Here is a 24740-nt window from a genome sequence, read left to right as displayed (position 1 = left end):
AAATCCAGAGAGGGGAGGCTCCAGTTGGAGATGGTGCTGCTGTCACAGGCCACCAGAGCAACAATGTGACAGCTTTTCATGGGGGCGGGCACTGTCCCCAGTCCCTACCCTGCCCTGGCTTGATCCTTGTCAGTGTCTATTTCTTTGCCTTGCTCTTATCTCAGCCTGGCTTCCTTTCCAGGATGTCAGCTCTGAGTGTCTCTTGGTCCACGTTTCTCTCCATCTCTTCTTTCTCTTCCCCACTCCCTAAACTCAGGACCCAGTCACTCCTGCTCCTTACACACACACACACACACACACTGACATACATGCACTCTCACACTCACTCTCATAGCCCCCCCCCCAGCACACACACACACTCCCACCCTGCCTTAGACAGGAAACAAGTTTCCCTCCCAGAACCTTTATTAAGACCTGTGGGGAATGACCGGAATCTGGGCCCCAGTAGGTCTGTGAGCGAGCCTGTGTGTGTGCAAAGGTGTGAGCCTGTGAGCACCCACATGGCTGTGGAATTTAGAAAGCATGTGTGTACACATGTGAGTGTGACAGTGAAAGTGTCGAGAGTTCGAATAGTGTGCATTTGGATTCAGTGTGGCCTTGGTTGTGTGGGCACACAGGTGAGCTCCGGCTAGGATAGAGGGATGTGAGTGACTCGCAGTATGAAAGCTGAGCCCGGGGCAGATGGACAAATACATCCTTTGAGTTCCTGTGGAGGCTGCCACCCCATACCTTGCTCACCTACTCCATCTTTGTCATCCGAGGTTCTGTCAAATCAGGATGGGGTGCAGGAAATGGGAGTGAAGCTGCTGACCTCTGGGAAGGGGCCTGCATGCTCCCTGGGCCTGTCAGCCACTAATCTGTTCCATGTTCCTATAAATACTTAAAAATCCCAGCTGCTGAGGAGCAAGACATTCTCCACCAGCCAGCTGGGGCTTCTGGCATGGAAGCTGGTGGGGAGGGAGCTAGGGAGCGAGACACATGGGGGAGTGGAGGGGGAATCGCATCAGCGAGGCTGGCAGTAGGGACTCCTGAGTTCAGCTCCCAGTTTTGCCAAAGATTAGCCTGGGTGTCCCAGTATGTCTTCATCAGGAACTGCAGAGCCAGAAATACCATCTACGCCTCTGTCCCAGGAAGCAGCCCTACCTCTGCCTGAAGAGAGAGACTCCCCCATTGACAGCCAGCTTTCTGCCTTCTAGTCACATCTCTCAAGTAGGAGTAATGAGAGGGATCTTCTTGCTTTTTTTGTAGTGGGGAGCATCTCACTGTATTGCCTGTAGCTCCCAAAGTACAACAATTACAGGTGTGAGCTGCCACACCCAGCAGCTTCTTACTCTTTAAACGCCACACAAAATTCTTCTGGAGTTCCTGGAGGGAATTGTCTCTTTGAACTCAAAACTTTTCCCAGGACACCTTGATTAATCCATCAGGCTCTTTCTGGATTGGAAGCAGAAGAAGCTGCAGCTCGATGACCCCCTTTGCAAGAGCCCCCTCTGCAGCCCTTGAGGGGAGCAAAAGCATTTTCATCTGGCCTCTCCGCAATCTGCAGCCAGCTCTTTCACTTCTGGAGCTGGGCTGGATATGATAACCTGGAGGAGGGGGAATTAGTTGGGATGACTCACTTGCCAGAGCCCATCAACACTGACCTAGACTTGTGGCCAGATGCCTGGTTAGCCCAATACAGCTTCCTTTCTCATGAAGAGAAAGATTATTGATCCTCTACACCCACTGCCCAGGACAGTGTCAGGCACACCACAGGCCCTTGGGCATTTGTGTGGCATCATCAGCCTTATGCCTGGATCACCAAGTCAAACTTTCCCAATAGTAGTTGGTGGTAAACTCCAACTCCTAGTGTGAGAAGGCATCACAAAGCCCAGATGTCCTGGGCCTCCTATCAGGGGAAACCCCACCCCTGATATTTGATGGGGGTTCTTTTCTATTTCCCTAAGTGTCGGCTGGTCTGAGAAATAAGAGAGAGAGAAATTTTAAAGCTGTGTGTCCAGGGGAGACATCACATGTCAGCAGGTTCTGTGATACTCCCTGAGCCGTAAAACCAGCAAGTTTTTATTAGTGATTTTTAAAAGGGGAGAGAGTGTACAAATAGGGTGTGGGTCACAGAGATCACAGGCTTCACAAGGTAATAAAATATCACAAAGCAGATGGAGGCAGGACGAGATCACAGGACTGCAGGATGGGGTGAAATTAAAATTGCTAATGAAGTTTCAGGCATGCCTTGTCATTGATAACATCTTATCAGGAGACAGGGTTTGAGAGCAAACAACCTGTCTGACCAAAGTTTATTGGGTGGGAATTTCCTCGTCCTAATAAGCCTGAGAATGCTACAGGAGACTGGGGTTTATTTCATCCCTTCAGCTTCAACTGTAAAAGACAGTCACCTCCAAAGGGGCCATTTAGAGGCCTACCCTCAGGGGCCCATTATCTTTCTCAGGGATGTTCCTTGCTGAGAAAAAGAATTCAGCAATATTTCTCCTATTTGCTTTTGAAAGGAGAAATATGGCTCTGTTCCGCCTGGCTCACCAGCAGTCAGAGTTTAAGGTTATCTCTCTTGTTCCCTGAACATTGCTGTTATCCTGTTCTTTTTTCAAGGTGCCCATATTTCATATTGTTCAAATGCACATGCTCTACAAACAATTTGTGCAGTTAATGCAATCATCACAGGGTCCTGAGGTGACATACATCCTCCTCAGCTGACAAAGATGACTGGATTAAGAGACTAAAGTAAAGATAGGCATAGGAAATCACAAGGGTATTGATTGCAGAAGTGATAAGTGTCCATGAAATCTTCACAATTTATGTTCAGAGATTGCAGTAAAGACAGGTGTAAGAAATTATAAAAGTATTAATTTGGGGAACTAATAAATGTCCATGAAATCTTCACAATTTATGTTCTTGTGCCATGGCTTCAGCTGGTCCCTCCTTTCAGGGTCCCTGACTTCCCACATCTTTCCCTTTCTTTTCATATAAATGTGCCATGGCAATGAAGGCTTGTTCATTCTCTCAATTTTGACGCAGGATTCTTTGACTGGTCCGGTACACTAAAAACAAGCCGATTAAACAGAGAGACATAATTCCAAAATTTACTACAGTGGAGCTCCCAATAGACTTAATCCAAGTCGTGTGGTTTAATCCATAAAGATTTTTTGCCACCTGATCTAACGCCTCAGCTCCAGGCACAATGGATAAGTGAGCTTGAGAGGCTTCAAAAATTGGTTTCTTTAATTTAGTTATGTCCAATGATAAATTATCTTCCCTATTCAGAAGGTGTCATTGACCATTTCCCATGAGGATCAGTCTCATTAGAGGAATATGGGGTGATATAGAAATCAGAGGTATTGCCGGGAGCGGTGGCTCAAGCCTGTAATCCCAGCACTTTGGGAGGCCGAGACGGGTGGATCACGAGGTCAGGAGATCGAGACCATCCTGGCTAACACGGTGAAACCCCGTCTCTACTAAAAAAAATACAAAAAACTAGCCGGGCGAGGTGGCGGGCACCTGTAGTCCCAGCTACTCCTGAGGCTGAGGCAGGAGAATGGCGTAAACCCGGGAGGCAGAGCTTGCAGTGAGCTGAGATCCCGCCACTGCACTCCAGCCTGGGTGACAGAGCGAGACTCCGTCTCAAAAAAAAAAAAAAGCAAAAGAAATCACAGGTATTCCAGTCACACTGCATTTGCATGTGATGTTCAAGACTCACTACCTGATCTCCAACCCAAATAACAGACTGTCTTAAATCATTAATTTGATTAGCCAATTTTTGGTCAATATCTTGCTGAGAATTCCACATTTGGATGGAACTGGCTTGCCAAACATTAACAAAATGAGCCGTTTGAATAGATTGACGTAACGCCATTCTGGCAGTGGTGGCCAGTGCAGTGACTGTAATTAGGCCCATGATCATAGGGATTAAAGTGAAAACAAACCTCTTAGATCTTTTTAGAATTCGCCGTAACACTTCATTAATTAACTGTATTGAGGGGGAGGATTCTCAAGGTCTGGGCAAAGTTACCAGAATCCAGATTCCTTCTCGAGCTCGAACCAACATTACACTTTTCCTGGAGTCAAAATGAGAGTTTATACAAGTGTATAAATGACAGGTAATGCATTGGACAGTTTGATTGTTCATCCAAATTTTGATATTTCCCACTAACAGCATGTAAGGAGGCTTAACACAACTCTGTATGGGAACAGTCAGGTTGGAGGTAAGTATAGCAGAATGTCTGGATCTATATTGATACTGACAGATGGGGTTGGTAGTGGGGACAACAGACAGAATAGTTTCCCTTCCCATACTCGCAGTTCAGACATAGCAATAGCCAATTTCCAAAGTTCTGGGTGTTCTGGGCTCAGAATGGGGAGTATCTCATGAGGCCTCAGGCGGGTAATGCCTTTATCTTCCCATTTTAAGGGAAAGAATGAGCTGAACCTCCTATGCAAAGTAGAATGATGATTCTCATTTTCCTGAAAAGAAATAAAATAAGTAGCCTCCAGGCACTCCTTTCTGCCAGAGGAGCAATTGCTTTTTAAATAGCGCTTTGGTGCCCAGTCTATTACTAAACCATATGAGTCATTTTTTAATATTACTGCATGTGAATTAACACAATCTTCCCAAATTAAAGTTTTAGATGGGCCCTCAAAATGTTTAGGGCATGGTTTTCCTGCAGGTTTATATTGAAAGGATGGGGTATCTCCCATTACTCCCCCTTTCATTTGTTTTAAAGGAGAAAGGGAGAGGCCAGAGACCAAATGTCCCAGTTCCTCTGCAGCTGATCTTTTCGGAAGATAAGCAGCCCAGATTTGAGTTTCTAGATGGATACAACCAGGTGCATGTCTGAGACACAGAGCAGGGTATTTATAACCCATGGTAACATTAAATGCAGTGCCGCCTTCTCCTGGTTGAGCAGAGAAACAGCCATCTGTAGCTCCAGGCATCCACACACCATTGTTAGTGTAGATTTCCACAGGAGCATCCATCCAAGTGAGAGGTCGAATAAGTGGAGGAAAAGGCACATAAGCCCAAGAAGAATAATTTTGTGTAGCAGGTAAATCAGTGTGAGAGAAAACTGGTGAGACAGAAGGTATAAGGAGGAGAATCATTAAATAAAGCCCATTGTAAGCGAGATTGAGTGCTGAAGGGGGAAGAGAAGAACAGAGGGATGGTATTTTCAGGCTAATAGAAACGGTGAGATTTTTAGGTTTGTAAGGAGAAAAAGAAAGGTAATTAGAAGTGGGATTAGTTAGATATGTCTCCATTATCATCAGAGAGGATTGAATCAGACCCATTGTGATTTGGTGTGCCAGCTTTTAAGGAGTTGGCATAGATCTCACCACGTCTGAGGGCAGTCTCTGATACAGATGTCTTTTCTCTGTGGTTTTTTTTTTTTTTTTTTTTTTTTTTTTTTTTTTTTTTGATGATCTCCTGGTGAAACACAAGCATATCCTCTTTCCCACGTTAAGTAGAATCAGAAACAATATTTAAAGGTTTGGGGAAATCCTGTAAGGCCATAATTACAGCAATTAATTCTGCCTTTTGCGCAGAGGTATAAGGGGTAGAAATAAGCTTGTCGGTAGGACCTATATAACCAGCATTGCCATTACTGAAATCATCAGTGAACACTGTAATGGCCTCAGGAATGGGCTGATGTTTCGTTAATCGAGGGACCACCCAAGAAGTCATTTTTATAAAATCAAACAATTTGTTTTTTGGCTAATGACTATCAATAATGCCAATAAAATCAGCCAAGTGAATTTGCCACAGTACTGAATGTTGAAAGGCAACCTGAACTTTGAGCCAATTTAAAGGAACTATAATTAAATTCAGATGAAACCTGGAAATTTTAAGTATTGTACACCATGCCTGTCTAATTAGAGTGGCTATTTGATCTAGGTAAACAGACAAAGTTTTTGGCACAGAATGAGGAAGAAAGCACCACTCCATTAAATCATTATGTTGAACTATTATTCCACTAGGAGAGTGTAATGAAGTGAAAACCAGAAGCTGAAATACTCTAGATAACTGAGCAGTCTGGATTCTTTCCTCTATGAATTCCAGTTCTAGTAAAGCCTCTGGAGTCAAAGTCCTGGGACTGCGGAGATTGGAATCTCCCTGCAGCATAGAAAGCAAGTTAGACAGCGCAAAGATTGGAATACCTAAAGTAGGTCTTAAATAATTAATGTTACCCAAAAGCTTTTGGAAGTCATTTAAAGTTTTCAAGGAATCTCTCCTAATTTGAACTTTTTGAGGTTGAATATGTTGTTTTTCGACGACCATTCCTAAATATTGAACAGGAGTAGTCTGTTGAATTTTATACTGAGTGATGTGTAATGCAGCCTCTGTAACACAGTGGCTCAAAACTTGATAACAGTCAATTAGTTTTTTATCAGAGGGGGCAGCAATTAAAATATCATCAATATAATGAAGAATATAGGCCTGAGGAAATTGGGCTTGAACTGGTGAAAGCACTTGTCCAACATAAAGCTGGCACTTCGTAGAGCTATTCGGCATTGCCTGAGGAAGTACTTTCCATTGATAACGAGCTACAGGCTCCTGATTATTGACAGATGGTACAGTAAAAGCAAATTTTTCACAATCTGATTTATGTAAAGCAATATAAAAAAAATCTTTAAGATCAATAACTATGAGAGGCCAATTATTAGGTATTAAAGCAGGGGCAGGCATGCCGGGTTGGGTGGCTCCCATAGGTTTAATTACAGCATTAATGGCCCTTAAATAGGTTACCATCCACTACTAGCCTGATTTTTTTTTTTTTACTAGAAACATAGGAGAATTCCAAAGGGAAAGAGAGAGTTCCATATTTCCAAGTTGTAACTGTTCAGAAACCAATTGAGTTAAAGCCTACAGTTTTTCTTTAGAAAGCAGCCACTGCTGAATCCAAACGGGTGTGTCAGATTTCCATTGTAAAGGGATAGGATCAGGGGGCATGGCAGTGGCCGCCACTAAAAAGGATAACGTAAACCAGCCCTGTTTTCTTTTATAGTAACTGGGAGGGGTTTAGTAATCCCTCCATGCTTGGACCAAGACGGAGCCCAGGAACAAACCCCATGTTTTCCATCATATGCTGACTGGGGGCACTATAAGAGTTATGTGAAATATTAATTTCAGCCCCCCATTGTGCCACTAAATCTCTACCCCAAAGATTAATGGGAATTGGCATGATATAGGGCTGAATTATACCATTTTGACCATCAGGGCCAGTGCAAGGCAAGATAAATGTACTCTCATAAAAGCTCTCAGCTTTTCCAACACCTACTAGTCCCATGTTAGAGGGATGTTTAAGCCAGGAGGAAGGCCATAAACTAGAGGAAATAACAGAAACATTAGCACCAGTATCTACCAGGCCTTCAAACTTTTTTCCTTGAATGTGTATGGTGCAGGTGGGCCATTGTTTATAAATTAAATTAATTACATTAATCCAGTAAGTGGCCTTTTGACCGCCGAAGCCCATCCCAGCGCTATGTGTCTTACCTGCTTTGTTTAAAACGATATTAGGTAGTAAAAGCGATTGAGCTTGTTTAACAGTAGTAAAAGAAACAGGACCTTTACCTGGGGCGCGAAACTTATCCCAAGCTCTCATACACACCTTTGTTACTTGTTTTATGGTAAGAGTATCAAAGCCTAATTGGGCATAAGTGTCAGAGAAACTATCAGAACCTGTGAGCTGAACCTGAGTAATTAGAGTGCCATTAGTCTGATATAGCTGAGCCTGCAGATAGGCCTTTTCGGAACACCAAGCACAAAATTGTAAATGCTGAGATGGGGTCAGAACAGCTTTTGCCAAAAGGTGCCAGTCTAAAGGAAGTAAAGTGACCTCCATACAAAAAGTCTGCAATGCCATTTTAACATAAGGAGAAGTAGGGCGATACTGAGTACAAGCATCCTTAAATTATTTTTAAAAAGTAAGATTCCAACATCATCCTGATACCAAAGCCTGGCAGAGACACAACAAAAAAAGAGAATTTTAGACCAATATCCCTGATGAACATCGATACAAAAATCCTCAATAAAATACTGGCAAACCAAATCCCACAGCACATCAAAAAGCTTATCCACCATGATCAAGTGGGCTTCATCCCTGGGATGCAAGGCTGGTTCAACATATGCAAATCAATAAACGTAATCCAGCATATAAACAGAACCAAAGACAAAAACCACATGATTATCTCAATAGATGCAGGAAAGGCCTTTGACAAAATTCAACAGCCCTTCATGCTAAAAACACTCAATAAATTCAGGATTGATGGAACGTATCTCAAAATAATAAGAGCTATTTATGACAAACCCACAGCCAATATCATACTGAATAGGCAAAAACTGGAAGCATTCCCTTTGAAAACTGGCACAAGACAGGGATGCCCTCTCTCACCGCTCCTATTCAACATAGTGTTGGAAGTTCTGCCTAGGGCAATCAGGCAAGAGAAAGAAATAAAGGGTATTCAGTTAGGAAAAGAAGAAGCCAAATTGTCCCTGTTTGCAGATGACATGATTGTATATTTAGAAAACCCCATCATCTCAGTCAAAAATCTCCTTAAGCTGATAAGCAACTTCAGCAAAGTCTCAGGATACAAAATCAATGTGCAAAACTCACAAACATTCTTATACACCAATAACAGACAAACAGAGAGCCAAATCATGAATGAACTCCCATTCACAATAGCTTCAAAGAGAATAAAATATCTAGGAATCCAACTTAGAAGGGATATGAAGGACTTCTTCAAGGAGAACTACAAACCACTGCTCAGTGAAATAAAGGAGGACACAAACAAATGGAAGAACATACCATGCTCATGGATAGGAAGAATCAATATCGTGAAAATGGCCATACTGCCCAAGGTAATTTATTAAATTTATTAGCTTATTAATCAATGCCATCCCCATTAAGCTATCAATGACTTTCTTCACAGAATTGGAAAAAACTGCTTTAAAGTTCATACAGAACCAAAAAAGACCCCGCATTGCCAAGACAATCCTAAGCCAAAAGAACAAAGCTAGAGGCATCACGCTACCTGACTTCAAACTATACTACAAGGCTACAGTAATCAAAATAGCATGGTACTGGTACCAAAATAGAGATATAGACCAATGGAATGGAACAGAGTCCTCAGAAATAATACCACACATCTACAGCCATCTGATCTTTGACAAAACTGACAAAAGCAAGAAATGGGAAAAGGATTCCCTATTTAATAAATGGTGTTGGGAAAATTGGCTAGCCATAAGTAGAAAGGTGAAACTGGATCTTTTCCTTACTCCTCATACAAAAATTAATTCAAGATGGATTAGAGACTTAAATGTTAGACCTAATACCATAAAAACCCTAGAAGAAAACCTAGGTAATACCATTCAGGACATAGGCATGGGCAAGGACTTCATGTCTAAAACACCAAAAACAATGGCAACAAAAGCCAACATTGACAAATGGGATCTAATTAAACTAAAGAGCTTCTGCACCACAAAAGAAACTACCATCAGAGTGAACAGGCAACCTACAGAATGGGAGAAAATCTTTGCAATCTACTCATCTGACAAAGGGCTAATATCCAGAACCTACAAAGAACTCAAACAAATTTACAAGAAAAAAACAATGCCATCAAAAAGTGGGCAAAGGATATGAACAGACACTTCTCAAAAGAAGACATTCATACAGCCAACAGACACATGAAAAAATGCTCATCATCACTGGCCATCAGAGAAATGCAAATCAAAACCACAATGAGATACCATCTCACACCAGTTAGAATGGCAATCATTCAAAAGTCAAGAAACAACAGGTGCTGGAGAGGATGTGGAGAAATAGGAACACTTTTACACTGTTGGTGGGACTGTAAACTAGTTCAACCATTATGGGAAACAGTATGGCGATTCCTCAAGGATCTAGAACTAGAAGTACCATATGACCCAGCCATCCCATTACTGGGTATATACCCAAAGGATTATAAATCATGGTGCTATAAAGACACATGCACACGTATGTTTATTGCAGCACTATTCACAATAGCAAAGACTTGGAATCAACCCAAATGTCCATCAATGACAGACTGTATATGTGGCACATATACACCATGGAATACTATGCAGCCATAAAAAAGGATAAGTTTGTGTCCTTTGTAGGGACATGGATGCAGCTGGAAACCATCATTCTCAGCAAACTATCGCAAGAACAGAAAACCAAATACCGCATGTTCTCACTCATAGGTGGGAATTGAACAATGAGATCACTTGGACTCAGGAAGGGGAACATCACACACAGGGGCCTATTGTGGGGAGTGGGAAGGGGGGAGAAATAGCATTAGGAGATATACCTAATGTAAATGACGTGTTAATGGGTGCAGCACGCCAACATGGCACATGTATACATATATAATAAACCTGCACGTTGTGCACATGTACCCTAGAAGTTAAAGTATAATTTAAAAAAAAAAAAAAAAGTAAGACTGAGCGGCGACGCAGACCAGTTGAGGAACTGAAACAACAGGAGGGTGAGGGGCTGAAGTGAATGGGGGAAGGCCTGAAGAATTACAGGTAAATTGTAGTTTGGTCCCAGAGCCTTTAGGTGATGCCCAGAGGCAAATGCTGCAAAGGTTTGAAGAGGGAAATGTTTGTGGTCCTGGGCTGTGTGAGTCATGGCTGAGGGAGCTTCAAGTACTGGCTCTTTGTGAAAAGAGGTAAGATCATCAGGAGGTAACGTTAAGCCAAAGTCACCAGAGTTAGATATTGAATTTTCAGCATCCTTAGGTGGGGGAGGAGTAGTCAAAGGGAGAGGCTGATCAGATAATGAAGGCCATGCGGGAGAGGAAAGTTGAGGAGGTATTAGGATGGCTTGCACCAAGGCCCAATCACCCCAAACAGTGACGGGAACAGAATTCCCTGTCAAGACCAGCTCCTGGAATTCTGCAACAAGATCCCATACTTTTACATATACGGTTCCTTTTTCTGGGAACCAAGGACAGTATTTTTCCACCATCCTGAATAGAGTGACCATATTTTCTGTGGTTACTCGGACCCTTCCCTGTTTTAACAGGTCTACATCTAAGGTTCCTTTTTCCAGAGACCAAGGACAGAATTTTACCACTGCCCTGAATAGAGTGACCATATTTTCCATGGGCACTTGAACCATTTCCTGTTTTAACCAGAGTTTAATATAGAAGAGATAAGTATAATTTTTATACTCCATGTGTTAACCCAGACCATACACAGACTACTCACCATTCGTCAGGGAGTCGAACATGCGTATCTGTGGACCAAACCAATGCCCTTTCTCCACACCTACCAAAGGGAATCAGGTTCCCACGTGCACTTAGGAAGAAAGAAAAAACCACGTTTGTGCAATAGATATCAGGTGAAACCCCACCCCTGATATTAAACGTGGGTTCTTTTCTATTTCCCTAAGTGTCGGCTGGTCTGAGAAATAAAGGGAAAGAGTACAAGAGAGAGAAATTTTACAGCTGGATGTCTGGGGGTGACATCACGTGTCAGCAAGTTCCGTGATGCTCCCTGAGCCATAAAACCAGCAAGTTTTATTAGCTATTTTCAAAAGGGGAGGGAGTGTATGAATAGGGTGTGGGTCACAGAGATCACATGCTTCAAAAGGTAATAAAATATCACAAAGCAAATGGAGGCAGGGTGAGATCACAGGACCACAGGATGGAGCGAAATTAAAATTGCTAATGAAGTTTCCGGCATACTTTGTCATTGATAACATCTTATCAGGAGACAGGGTTTGAGACCAGACAACTTGTCTGACCAAAATTTATTAGGCAGGAATTTCCTCGTCCTAATAAGCCTGAGAGCGCTACAGGAGACCAGGGCTTATTTCATCCCTTCGGCTTCAACTGTAAAAGACAGTCGCCCCCAAAGGGGCTCTTTAGGCCTACCCTCAGATGTGCATTATCTTTCTCAGGGATGTTCCTTGCTGAGAAAAAGAATTCAGCAATATTTCTCCTGTTTGCTTTTGAAAGAGGAGAAATATGACTCTGTTCCACTTGGCTCACTGACAGTTGAGTTTAAGGTTATCTCTTGTTCCCTGAACATTGCTGCTATCCTGTTCTTTTTTCAAGGTGCCCATATTTCATTTTGTTCAAGCACACATGCTCTACAAACAATTTGTGCAGCTAACACAATCACCACAGGGTCCTGAGGTGACATACACCCTCCTCAGCTTATGAAGATGATGGGATTAAGAGATTAAAGTAAAGACAGGTATAGGAAATCACAAGGGTATTAATTCGGGAGGTGATAAGTGTCCATGAAATCTTCACAATTTATGTTCAGAGATTGCAGTAAAGACAGGTGTAAGAAATTATAAAAGTATTAATTTGGGGAACTAATAAATGTCCATGAAATCTTCACAATTTATGTTCTGCCATGGCTTCAGCCAGTCCCTCTGTTCAGGGTCCCTGACTTCCTGCAACACCTCCCAGCTCAGGCAAGTCCAGCATGGACACAGAAACCCTTGACACTGAGTCAAGATCTCTTTCCCCTGTATGGCTTGAATTTCAGATATACTGATGTTGAGCCCCCCTTGCCCACAGTGGGACTCTCCTTGGCCTTACACAGGTAATGCCTATATCCTGGCCTAGGCTTTTCCAAGAAACCAGACTCTGGGAAGGACCTGGAATGGAGGAAAACCCAGGCAGAGGGAACCCCATGAGGGGCTCTGGCTATGGAAACTTGCCCCTAATGGGGCATCAAAGCCAGGAGGGCAGGAGCTCCTGCTCTGCCACAGGTTGTAAGTCAGGACTACAGCTTCCCATCTTACTCTTGGGATGCAGATCAGCTGTTTTCGGATGAGAGAGTCTGAGGTTCCAATTTTATAAGATGAGAAGAAGGGCTGAGATGAGACCCATTCTGCCACTTGGTGAGTCCAGAGCTGTGATGAAGAGGGAGAAGTTACAGGGCAGGACAAAGAAGGGGGCTGGCAGGGACCCGGGAGTTTTCCTTATCAGAAGTCAACTTGCCCCACCCCTGAGAAAACTCTGACCTTCTCAGCTGCAGGGAGGAAAGCAGGGACTGGGGAGGAGCGGACAGGGAAGAGGAACAGTCTGGTGCTCTGTGCCCTGGGGGAGAAGTCTGATGACAGCAGTGACTCAGGAAGGGTTCAGAATATTCCTAAAACAGCCAAGCCACAGCCTAAGCCAGTCCATGAATGCCTCTTCCAGAGAGCAGATCTGTAGCAGGAAAAGTCAGCCTGATCTTTGCCCCACTGTCTGCTGCCTGGCCCTGGCTACTAATTAAACCTCCCACCCTGTTGCCTTCACCAACTCCTGTCCTAATGGGGATGGGGTATGAGTAGTCAGAGGAGCCAAATCTACCCAATCAACAGGGAACTCCAGATGGGACAAGGAACACTGGTCCAGTGCCTCCCCTCCTCCATCCACACTCCTGGTCTGAGTCAGGTGGGGGACGTAGGGGGACAGACAGGCAAAGTGAAGGCCTTGTACATGAGATGGAGGCTGCCAGGAGAGAGCAACCAAATTCTCCCACCCACACATATGCATCGCCAGCCATGATCAGGTGGGACCTCCAAGATCATCATCAACTACTACCTTCTAGCTCTGTGTTCCCCTTTACTTAGGGCATCTTGGAGTGAGATGGGCAGGGAAGGGTTGAGGGAGCCTCTTCATGAACAAACCATATCTTTGTTTCAGGGGCAGGACTAGGTACATAATTTGCAGGACCAGGTGTGAACTGAAAATGGAGTCTGTTGTTCAAAAATTGTTAATAATTTGAAGGCAGTGACAACATAGCATTAAATCAAGTTCAGGTCCCCTCTGAGTGTGGGGCTTTTGCCATTGCACAGGTGGCACCTCTATGAAGCCAGCCTGGTGCAGGGGTTTGGTTGAATGAACATTTACTAAGCGCCCACTTCTCAGCTCTTCTGGCTCTGTAATATGGTCTGGCTCTATGTCTGCACTCAAATGTAATTTTGAATTGTAATCCCCACGTTTTGGGGGAGGGACCTCGTGGGAGGTGATGACATCATGGGAGTTGTTCCCACAGGCTGTTCTCGTGAAACTGAATGAGTTCTCACAAGATCTGATGGTTTTATAAGTGGCCTTTCCCCTCTTCGTTTTGCACTTCTCTCTCCTGCTGCCATGTGAAGAAGGAGGTGTTTGCTTCCCCTTCCACCATGATTGTAAGTTTCCTGAGGCCTCCCCAGCCATGTGGAACTGTGAATCAATTAAACTTCTTTCCTTTATAAATCACGCAGTCTTGGGCATTTCTTCATAGCAGTGTGAAAATGAACTAATACACTCTGTGACCTCAGAGACTCCCTCTCAGTGACCCTGTTCTCAAATGTATGAAGATGGGTTCTCAAAGATCTCTCTCTAAACATGGAACGGGGGCTATCTGAAGACATAAGTGATTAACTTTTAATCTATAACTAATGTCTGAGTCCTGAAGACCTTCCTCTGGAGCCTCAGTAAATTGAGTTAATCTAGATGGGTTCAGGTGCTGCAGGTGATTATCCTTATCTTGTCTCCTGCAAAATCATGGGGGTTTGGAGAGTTCTTTTAGACTCCCTCTTGTATGGAGGTTTGTTTTCTTCTTTTTTCTTTCCTGCAAGGACAAAGTGAATTCTATGATGGTTTGTGTAGCGTTTTTTAGTTTATTGCCAAAAATTGAGGCTCAAGTTTGTAGACTACATTTTTAAATGAAACTTTCTAGACAAAGAAATGCAGCTGAAACTGTTCCTTTGACACAATTTTCCAAATTTACACAGAGTTGATAGCAAGTTTTTCTCTTTTTCTTTCCCTGAATTGTATATATTCATATAAATGCTCTTAAATTATTAGTGCAACAGGGTAGATTGTCATTACAGAGAACGTCCTTAGTATAGAGCACAAATCTTCCCACTGCCAAATGGGTTCTGGTCACAAAGCACCCAGAGGTGGCCTTCAACTTCCACTTCTTGGTTCTTTTGCTTACCATTTCTATTTCTAGAATGGCTTTGTCTTCTCACTTGTCTGTCTGGTAATATCCTACTCCTGTAAGAATCAATGAGTTCTTGGTACATATTGGCCTAAATTTGCCTCCTGTTTGAACCTTTTTCCAGTTTTCCAGGCAAGGTTGATTTATCTGTCTTCTGTGTTTCCATAACAATCTTTCCAAGCATAATACAGTAAAAATAGAGCTGATTCATCATGTCCTGTCCGTTTCCCTCTGGAGACTTGGGAGCTGATGTGAGAATACTGGTGTGCCCCTGTATAAGCTCTTTGGTGGCCTTTGTCAGTTGAGCACAGTCTCAGTATATAATTGTCCTCAGGTACCATTAAACTATACCTGAATAATTGAAGGATTGAAAATGTTCAGGAAGTCACCCAGGATGCTTCAATAATTCGTCCTAATTAGGGTTATGGGGAAACTTTGCATGAGAAAGGTTTTTTTTTGAAACTTTGAGGATAAATTAAAATTCAGTAGGCAGAATGATAATATATGTTGATAATTTTTTATTTTAAAATATTCATTTTTTACCATTTTGATATAATAATTTATTTTTTAAGAAAAAGGCAGAAACCGCTGCTTATTAGAAGGCAGATTTTATCAACTTTTATACCCCTAAACTTGTTGCATACCAAACCTATATAAAAAATCTACAAATCAAACCATAAATTGTGCCTAGTATAATAATTCTATATATGGATGTAATGTTTAATTGTTTAGGAGCTTTAATAACTTGAAGGCGCTTTGATTGCCTTAAAATTAATTCTAATTGTATTCATTTATATTGTATTATTAAGCAAAAGTACAGAGTAAGCAATTAGTGTGATTAATTCCTCTTCTATAATACAGTAAAGCACTACCTCCCTAGACCAACTCTCTGGGATCCCTGGAAGACATCTGGCATCCAGCAAGTCTTCACCCCCTCTTTTGAAAGCTCTGGAGAAACTGGAGGCAATTCTGTGAATTATTCACCCTCTAGAGGCAATTCCATTAATTACCTTCTGTCACTTATCCATGACACAATTTCTTCAGTTACATGTGGAATGCTGTAATGTGTCTCCTGGCCAGACCCTTTATTTCACAAATGTGGAAATTGAGGCCATGAAGGATGAGATAATTGTTCAGAGTCCACATGACTAGTTACTGCCCAGAGCCTGGCCTGGACTTCTCTCTTGTTCTGGGGTCTTGAGTTCTCTCCCTCTTCTTTAGTATATATGACCAGATGTAACATAATCTGTGTACCAGATGGTTATTTTCCATCTTTTGTTTCTTTGCATTATAATAGCTATTTTAATGGGTATGGCGTTGTACCTCACTGTAGACTTGCTTTCCATTTCCCGTATGACTTGTGATATTGTCTGCACATATTTTAAGGTTTATACACTAACAAAGCTGATTACTAGGGGTGTGGGTGTAAGGGGAACTGTTTGGCTGCTGAGTGGCTTCCCTGTGGGACAATCAGCCAGAACCCACTATTGTATTAGGGCAATCCCCAGATGTCACCGTCTATGAGTCTTTTCCAGTTTTTATGGGTACATAGTAGGCATATATATTTATGGGGTACATGGGATATTTTGATACAAACATATAATGCATAATAATCACATCAGGGTAAATGGGATATTCATCATCTCAACCATTTGTCATTTATTTGTATTATAAACAATTCAGTTTTAAGCAGTTATTTTAAAATGTACAAAAAAACTATTGCTGACTGTAGTTACCCTGTTGTGCTATCAAATAGTAGATATTATTCATTGTAACTGTATTTTGTACCTATTAACTATCCCCACTTCCCCCCACCGACTGCACTTCCCAGTCTCAAGTAACAACCATTCTACTCTATCTCCATGAGTTTAATTGTTTTAATGTTTAGCTCCCCAAAATGAGCGTGAATGTGCAGTTTATCTTTCTATGGCTGATTTATTTCACTTAAAATAATGTTATCCAGCACCATTCCATGTTGTCACTAATGACAGAATCTCATTCTTTGTTATGGCTGAATAGTACTCCATTGTATATATGCACATTTTCTTTATCCATTAATCTGTTGATAGACACTTAGGTTTCTTCCACATCTTGGATATGGTGAATAGTAATGCAATAAACATAGAAGTGCAGCTATCTCTTCAATATATTTATTTTCTTTTTTGTGTATATATCTAGCAATGAGATGGCTGGGTCATATGGTAGCTCCATTTTTAGTTTTTTGAGGAACCTCCAAATTGTTTTCCATAGTGGTTGCACTAATTTACATTCCCACCCGCTTTTTTCCGTATCCTCACCAGCATTTGTTATCACCTGTCTTTTGAATAAAACCCATTTTAACCAGAGTGAGATGATATCTCCCCATAGTTTTGATTTGCATTTCTCTGACAATCAGTGATGTTGATCACCTTTTCCTGAGTCTATTAGCCTTCTGTATTTCTTCTTTTAAGAAATGTCTATTAAGATCTTTTGCCCATTTTAAAATCAGATTATTAGATTTTTCTCTATACAGTTATTTGAGCTTTTTATATATTCTGGTTATTAATCCCTTGTCAAATGGATAGTTTGCAAATATGTTTCCCCATTTTGTGGATTTTCTCTTTGTTGATTGTCTCTTTTGCTGTGCAGAAGCTTTTTACTTAATGAGATCCCATTTGTTCACTTTTGCTTTGGTTGCCTCTGTTTATGGGATATTGCTTAAGAAATCTTTCCCCAGTCTAATGTCCTGGAGAATTTCCCCAATGTTTTCTTGTAGTAGTTCAACCTACCAAGATTGAACCATGAAGAAATTCAAAACCTGAACCGACCAATAACAAGTAATGAGATCAAAGCCTTAATAAAAAAAAAAGTACCAACAAAGAAAATCCTGGAAGCAATAGCTTCACTGCTTTATTTTATCAAATATTTACAGAAGAACTAATAACAATCCTACTCAAACTATTCCAAAAAAAATAGAGGAGGGAGGAATATTTCAATGCCTGATACTTAAACCAAAGACCCATTAAAAAAGAAAACTACAGGCCAATATCCCTAAGGAAAATTGATGCAAAAATCCTCAAGAAAATTTACAGGCAAAACAAACTCCACAACATATTGAAAATTATTCATAATGACCAAGTGGAATTTATGCCAGGAATGGAAGGATGGTGCATCCTAATGCAAATCAATGTGATCATCATATCAATGAATGAAGGACAGAATTTATAATAATGTGAATTGATGCTGTAAAGCATTTGATAAAATTCAACATTTTATTGTAAAAACTTTTTTTTTTTTTTTTGAGACGGAGTCTCGCTCTGTCACCCAGGCTGGAGTGCAGTGGCCAGATCTCAGCTCATTGCAAGCTCCGCCTCCTGGGTTCACGCCATTCTCCTGCCTCAGCCTCCCGACTAGCTGGGACTACAGGCGCCCGCCACCTCGCCCGGTTAGTTTTTTGTATTTTTTAGTAGAGACGGGGTTTCACCGGGTTAGCCAGGATGGTCTCGATCTCCTGACCTCGTGATCCGCCCGTCTCGGCCTCCCAAAGTGCTGGGATTACAGGCTTCAGCCACAGTGTCCGGCCGCTATTGTAAAAACTCTTAACAAAACAGGGTATAGAAGAAACATACCTCAATACAATAAAAGCCATGTGACGCACACCCACAAGTAGTATCTTACTGAATGGGAAAAAAACTGAAAGCCTTTCCTCTAAGATCTGGAAGAAGAGATGCCCACTTTCACCACTCTGCCTCCTGAGTTCAAGCGATTCTCCTGCCTCAACCCCTCCCAAGTAGCTGGGACTACAGGCGCATGCCACCACATCTGGCTAATGTGTGTGTGTGTGTGTGTGTGTGTGTGTGTGTGTGTGTGTGTGTGTGTGTGTGTGTATTTCTAGTAGAGGTAGGGTTTCATCGTGTTAGCCAGAATGGTCTCAATCTCCTGACCTTGTGATCCGCCTGCCTCAGCCTCCCAAAGTGCTGGGATTGCAGGCATGAGCCAGGGCGCCCAGCCCTTCCTGTCTTCTTCAAAGCTGTCCAAACTGTTCCAACCTCTGCCCATTACCCACTTCCGAAGCTGCTCCCACATTTTCAGTTATCTTTATAGCAATGCTCTACTTCCCAGTACCAATTTTCTGTATTAGTCTGTTCTTGCATGGCTATGAAGAACTACCTGAGACCGGGTAATTTAAAAAGAAAAGAGGTTTAGTTGGCTCACAATTCTGGAGGTTACACAGGAAGCATGGCTGAGGAAGCCTCAGGAAACTTAGAATCATGGCAGAAGGTTAAGAAGGAGGTGGTACGTCTTACATGGCTGGAGCAGGAGGAAGAAAGAGCAAAAGGGGAGGTGCTACATACTTTTAAACAATCAGATCTGGTGAGAACTCACTATCACAAGAATGGCAAGGGAGAAATCCTCCACCATGATCCAATCACCTCCCCCCAGGCCCCTCCTCCTACACTGGGGATTACAATTAAACATGAGATTTGAGTGAGGACACAAATCTACACCATTTTCATAAGGTTAATATTCAAAGTTATTTGCTTTCCCATATACTAGCAATGAAAAAATAATTGGAATTTGAAATTTCAAATGCAATGCTATTTACATGAGCATCTCCAAAATCAAATATGTAGGCATAAAGTAAAAAAAATATGTACAGGATCTATATGAGGAAAATTTCAAAACTTTAATGAAAGAAATCAAAGAAAACCTAAATAAATTGATAGATATTTCATGTGCAAGGATAGCAAGACTCAGTATTGTTAAGATGTTAATACTCCCTTTCTTGATCCACAGATTCAACACAATTCCAATCAAAATTCTAGCAGGTTATTTTGTGGATATCAACACATTTATTCTAAAGCCTATATGAAGAGGCAAAAGACTCAGAATAGTCAAAATGCTGAAGAATGACAACTCAGAGGACAGACACTACCCAAATTTGAGACTTACTATCCAGCTAAATAATTGAGATAGCATGGCATTAGTGAAAGAACAGGACAGGCAGATTGATCAATGGTTCTGAAGAGTGAGCCCAGAAATTGACCTACGCAAATATAGTCAGCTGAGCTTTGGCAAAGAAGCAAAGGCAATTAAATGAAGGAATATGGTCTCTTCAACAAGTGGTGCTTAAAAACTGGACATTCATGTACAAAAAGAAAGAATCTAAGTTCAGACTTTATACCCTTCTCAAAAATTAAAACTCAAAATGGATCAAAGATCTAAATGTAGAATACAGAATCACAAAGGACAGAAAACGAAACACCGCATGTTCTCACTCATAGGTGGGGATTGAACAATGAGAACACTTGGACACAGGGGCGCGGGAACATCACACACCGGGGCCTGTCATGGGGTAGCGGGATGGGGAAGGGATAGCATTAGGAGAGATACCTAATGTAAATGACGAGTTAATGGATGCAGCAAACCAACATGGCACATGTATACATATGTAAAAAACCTGCACATTGTGCACATGTACTCTAGAACGTAAAGTATAATAATAATAATAATAATAATAATAATAATAAAACTTCTAGAAGATCAAAGGAGAAAATCCACGTGGCCTTGGGTTTGGTGATGTGTTTTTAGATACAGCTAAGGGCAGGTGCAGTGGCTTACACCTGTAATCCCAGCATTTTGGGAAGCCGAGGCAGGCAGAAAGCTAGAACTCAGGAGTTTGAGGCCAGCCTGGGCAACATGGTGAAACTTCATCTCTACCAAAAATACAAAAAAATAGCAGGTGTGGTAGTATGCATCTGTGGTGCCAGCTACTCGGGAAGCTAATGGAGGAGGATTGCTTGAGCCTGGGAGGCAGAGGTTGCAGTGAGCTGAGATTGTGCCACTGCACTCCAGCCTGGGTGACAGAGTGAGACTCCATCTCTAAATAGATAAATAAGATACAACCAAAAGCAAAATGATGAAAGAAAAAACACTGGTGAGTTGGACTTTATTAAAGTTAAAAATTGTTATGAGGATGAAGATGGGAGCAAGAGATGGGGAAAATACTTCCAAAATACATATTTAATAAAGGACTTGTATCCAAAATATACAAAAGTCTTTTAAAACTCAACAATAAGAAAATGAGCAACATGATTAAAAAATACCAAAAGAGACCAGGTGCGATGGCTCATGCCTGTAATCCCAGCACTTTGGGAGACTGAGGCAGGCGTATCACAATGTCAGGAGTTTGAGACCAGCCTGGCCAATATGGTGACACCCCATCTCTACTAAAAACACAAAAATTAGCCGGGCGTGGTGGGGCGTGCCTGTCATCCCAGCCACTCAGGAGACTGAGGCAGAAGAATTGCTTGAACCCAGGAGGCAGAAGTTGTAGACTGCACCACTGCAGTCCAGCCTGGTCCACAGAGAAAGAAAGAAAGAAAGAAAGAAAGAAAGAAAGAAAGAAAGAAAGAAAGAAAGAAAGAAAGAAAGAAAGAAAGAAAGAAAGAAAGAAAGAAAGAAAGAAAGAAAGAAAGAAAGAAAGAGAGAAAGAGAGAGAGAGAGGGAGGGAGGGAGGAAGGAAGAGAGAGAGAGAAAGAAAGAGAAAGAAAGAGAAAGAAAAAGAAAAGAAAGAAAGAGAAAGAAAAGAAAAAGAGAAAGAAAGAAAGAAAGAAAGAAAAGAAAGACAGAAAGAAAGAAAGAAAGAGAGAGAGAAAGAAAGAAAGAAAAGAAAGAAAGAAAGAAAGAAAGAAAGAAAGAAAGAAAGAAAGAAAGAAAGAAAGAAAGAAAGAAAGAAAGAAAGGAGGGAGGGAGGAGGGGGAGGGGAGTGGAGTGGAGGGGAGGGGAGGAGGGCAGAGGAGAGGAGAGGAGAGGAGAGGAGAGGAGAAGAGAGGAGAGGAGGAGAGGAGAGAAGAGCTACTTAGGCTGAACTGGGAGGGTCGCTTGAGCCTGGGAGTTTGACACTGCAAGGGAGCGGTGATTGCACCACTAGGTAATAGAGCGAGACCTTGTCTCAAAAAAAAAAAAAAAAGAGAGAGAGAGAGAGAGAAATGAGCTATCAAACAATGAAAAGACATAGAGGATACTCAAATGCATATTGATAGGGGAAAGAAGTCAGTCTGAAAATGTTATATATAGTATGGATCCAACTATATAACATTCCAGAAAAGGCAAAACTATAGAGATGGTAAAAACATCAGGGGTTGCCAGAAATTTTGGGGGAGGGGTATAGATGAGTGAAACACAGGGGATTTTTAGGGTGGCAAGATTATTCTATATGAAATCAAAACCCAGAGAATTGTACAACAGAGTGAACCTTAATGTAAAGTATAGACGATAGTTGTTTATACTGTGTCAGTAACGGTTTATTCATTTTAACAAAAGTACCACCACAGTCCAAGACGTTAACAGTAGAGGAAACAGTCAGGGAAGTGGGGTGGGCAGACGGAATTCTATACCACCTACTGGATTGGTCTGTAAATCTAAAACTGGACTAAAATATGAAGCGTATTGATTGCTTAAAATACTCAGGTGATTAGCTCAACAATACAATGGAGGTAACCAGAAAAGAACTGATAAACTTGAAGATAGAGCAATATGAACAATGGAGAGAAAATAGGGTGTAAAAACGAACTTCAGGGACCTGTGGGATCCACATGGAATACCCTATATTCCCGCCATTGCAGTCACAGAAGGATAGTAGAAAGGTGGTTCTCCAAACGTATTTGAAGAGATCATGACCAAAAACTCACCAACTCTGACAAAGGACAAAGCTACAGACTCAAGAAGCTTAGCTTAGCGACCACCAAACAGGATGAACACAAAGACACTCCAAGGGACATCATAGTTGAACTTCTGTAAACTTAAAGGCAAATAAAAAGTCTTAAAAGCTGTGAGAAAGAAATGACACCTCATCTGTAAGGGGAAAACATCACAAGTGACAATAGATTTCTCATATGGAACTCTGAAGGCCAGAAGGAAGTGGCACATTTTTCCCCTTATGGAAAGAAAAAAAGGGTCAAACAAAAAAAAGTGCCCTGCAAGAATGGACAAATAGGCATTCTCAGATGAAGGAAAACTAAGAGAATTTGTTGCTAACAAATGCGCTCTGAAGAGTGGCTAAGTGGCTGGGTGGTGGCTCACGCCGGTAATCCCAGCACTTTGGGAGGCCAAGGAGGGAGGATTGCTGGAGCCCAGGAGTTCAAGACCTGCCTGGGTAGTGTGGCAAGACCCCATCTCTACTGTTAAGAAAAAAGAAAATCAGCTGGGTGGTGGTGGAGTGTACCTGTGGTGCGAACTACTCAGGAGGCTGAAATGGGAGAATCACTTGAGCCCAGGAGTTTGAAGCTGCAGTGAGCGGAGATCTCATTACTGCACTCCAGTCTGGGCAGCAGAGCAAGATCCTATCTCAAAGGAAAAAAAAGAAAACAACAACAAACAAGAATGACTGAGCACAGTTGGCCAGGACCAGAGAATCTGGCTTCCAAAACCAAGAAGGCGGGCCAGCCCAGGACCGGCGGTGGGGAAGAGGCGCTGCCCAGGCAGACGTCTCCCAGCAGGGCCGCCTGTGGGCGTCCATCCTTTGCGCCGCCCTTTGCCGGCCAATCGCGTGCTGTGGGGACCGCAGAAGTCCCTCTCTGCTTGTGTGCATGAACTCTACCAGCAACTGGTCTCTGTCCTCTAAAGCTGAGATGAGAGCCTCACAGCAAAAGCAGCAGCATTAGCCCACATATTTATTTAATGGAAGAATTATTTATAACAATGTGCCAAAAATGAGCAGGTTGGTACTTTTTTTCTTTTTTTTGAGACGAAGTCTCATTCTGTCCCCAGGCTGGAGTGCAGTGGCGCGATCTCAGCTCACTGCAACCTTCACCTCCCAGGTTCAAGAGATTCTCCTGCCTCAGCCTCCCAAGTAGGTGGGACTACAGGCACCCACCACCGTGCCCAGCTAATTTTTTGTATTTTCAGTAGAGATGCGGTTTCACCATGTTGGCCAAGATGGTCTCGATCTCTTGACCTCATGATCTACCCGCCTCTGCCTCCCAAAGTGCTGGGATTACAGGAAGCTGCAGGTCCAAGGCCAAGGCACTGGCCAGCCCTACACCCCTGAGCTTCAGTCCTTGTTGGTCCTCTCCCACCTCAGGGAAGTCGCTTCCTGGTCAGGAGGACCTGCTGACAGGTCTGCGCCCAGCTGCAGGTTGGTCCTTTCTGCTTGCTGATGTTGCTGGGGTCTCACCCAGAGTTGCCTCTCCTCACCCGACAGAGCCATCTTAGACAAGATGCATGGCCATCTTAGACAAGCACCTCCATCTTAAAGTTCCCCTTAATCAAAAACTGCCTAAACCCAAAGGTCATCAGCCTAATGGCTATGGTCAGCATGACCATAAACCACAAATGGCATCTCTGACCAGAAACATTCCAACCCTAAGATAAACCCCTCTCTGACCAGAGACATACCAGCCCTGAGATAACTTCCCCTTCCACGGGAGACATTCCAACCCCGCCATAAACTTCTCCCCCACACAGAAACACTTCAAACCTGTGATAATCTCCCTCACCCTAAAATCAATATATACTCTTAGTCTGTAAGATAGAATGCTCCTGACGGAAATAGGCTAGAAGTCCCTCAGGTTTATTCTCCAAAATAAACCTGTCTTTGACTGTTGAGCCACTTTTCATGTTTCTTTCCTCTTCCTTTAACTCTTACAGTCCCCTCGACCTAAGAACACAGTGTGGGCTGTCGGCAGGTCCTCCTGTGTCCGAAATTGGTGGGTTCTTGGTCTCGCTGACTTCAAGAACAAAGCCCTGTGGACCCTCACGGTGAGTGTTATAGTTCTTAAAGATGGTGTGTCCAGCA

The 24740-nt window shown here is 42.4% G+C and overlaps 1 long non-coding RNA gene across 1 annotated transcript; it reads right to left on the bottom strand.

Moving 5' to 3' along the window:
• Nucleotides 1–777: 777 nt before the first annotated feature.
• Nucleotides 778–10793, bottom strand: LOC135965070 (uncharacterized). Its single transcript, XR_010577905.2, has 2 exons — nucleotides 3936–10793; nucleotides 778–3053 (listed from the first exon to the last, which is right to left on the bottom strand). It is a non-coding gene; the product is annotated as an uncharacterized lncRNA (long non-coding RNA).
• Nucleotides 10794–24740: the final 13947 nt, after the last annotated feature.

This window comes from Macaca fascicularis, chromosome 9 (genome assembly GCF_037993035.2).
Source record: "Macaca fascicularis isolate 582-1 chromosome 9, T2T-MFA8v1.1".
Lineage (NCBI taxonomy): Eukaryota > Metazoa > Chordata > Mammalia > Primates > Cercopithecidae > Macaca > Macaca fascicularis.
The sequence above is the reverse complement of the archived record's forward strand: the minus strand, read 5'-3'. Positions and strand labels throughout refer to the sequence as shown.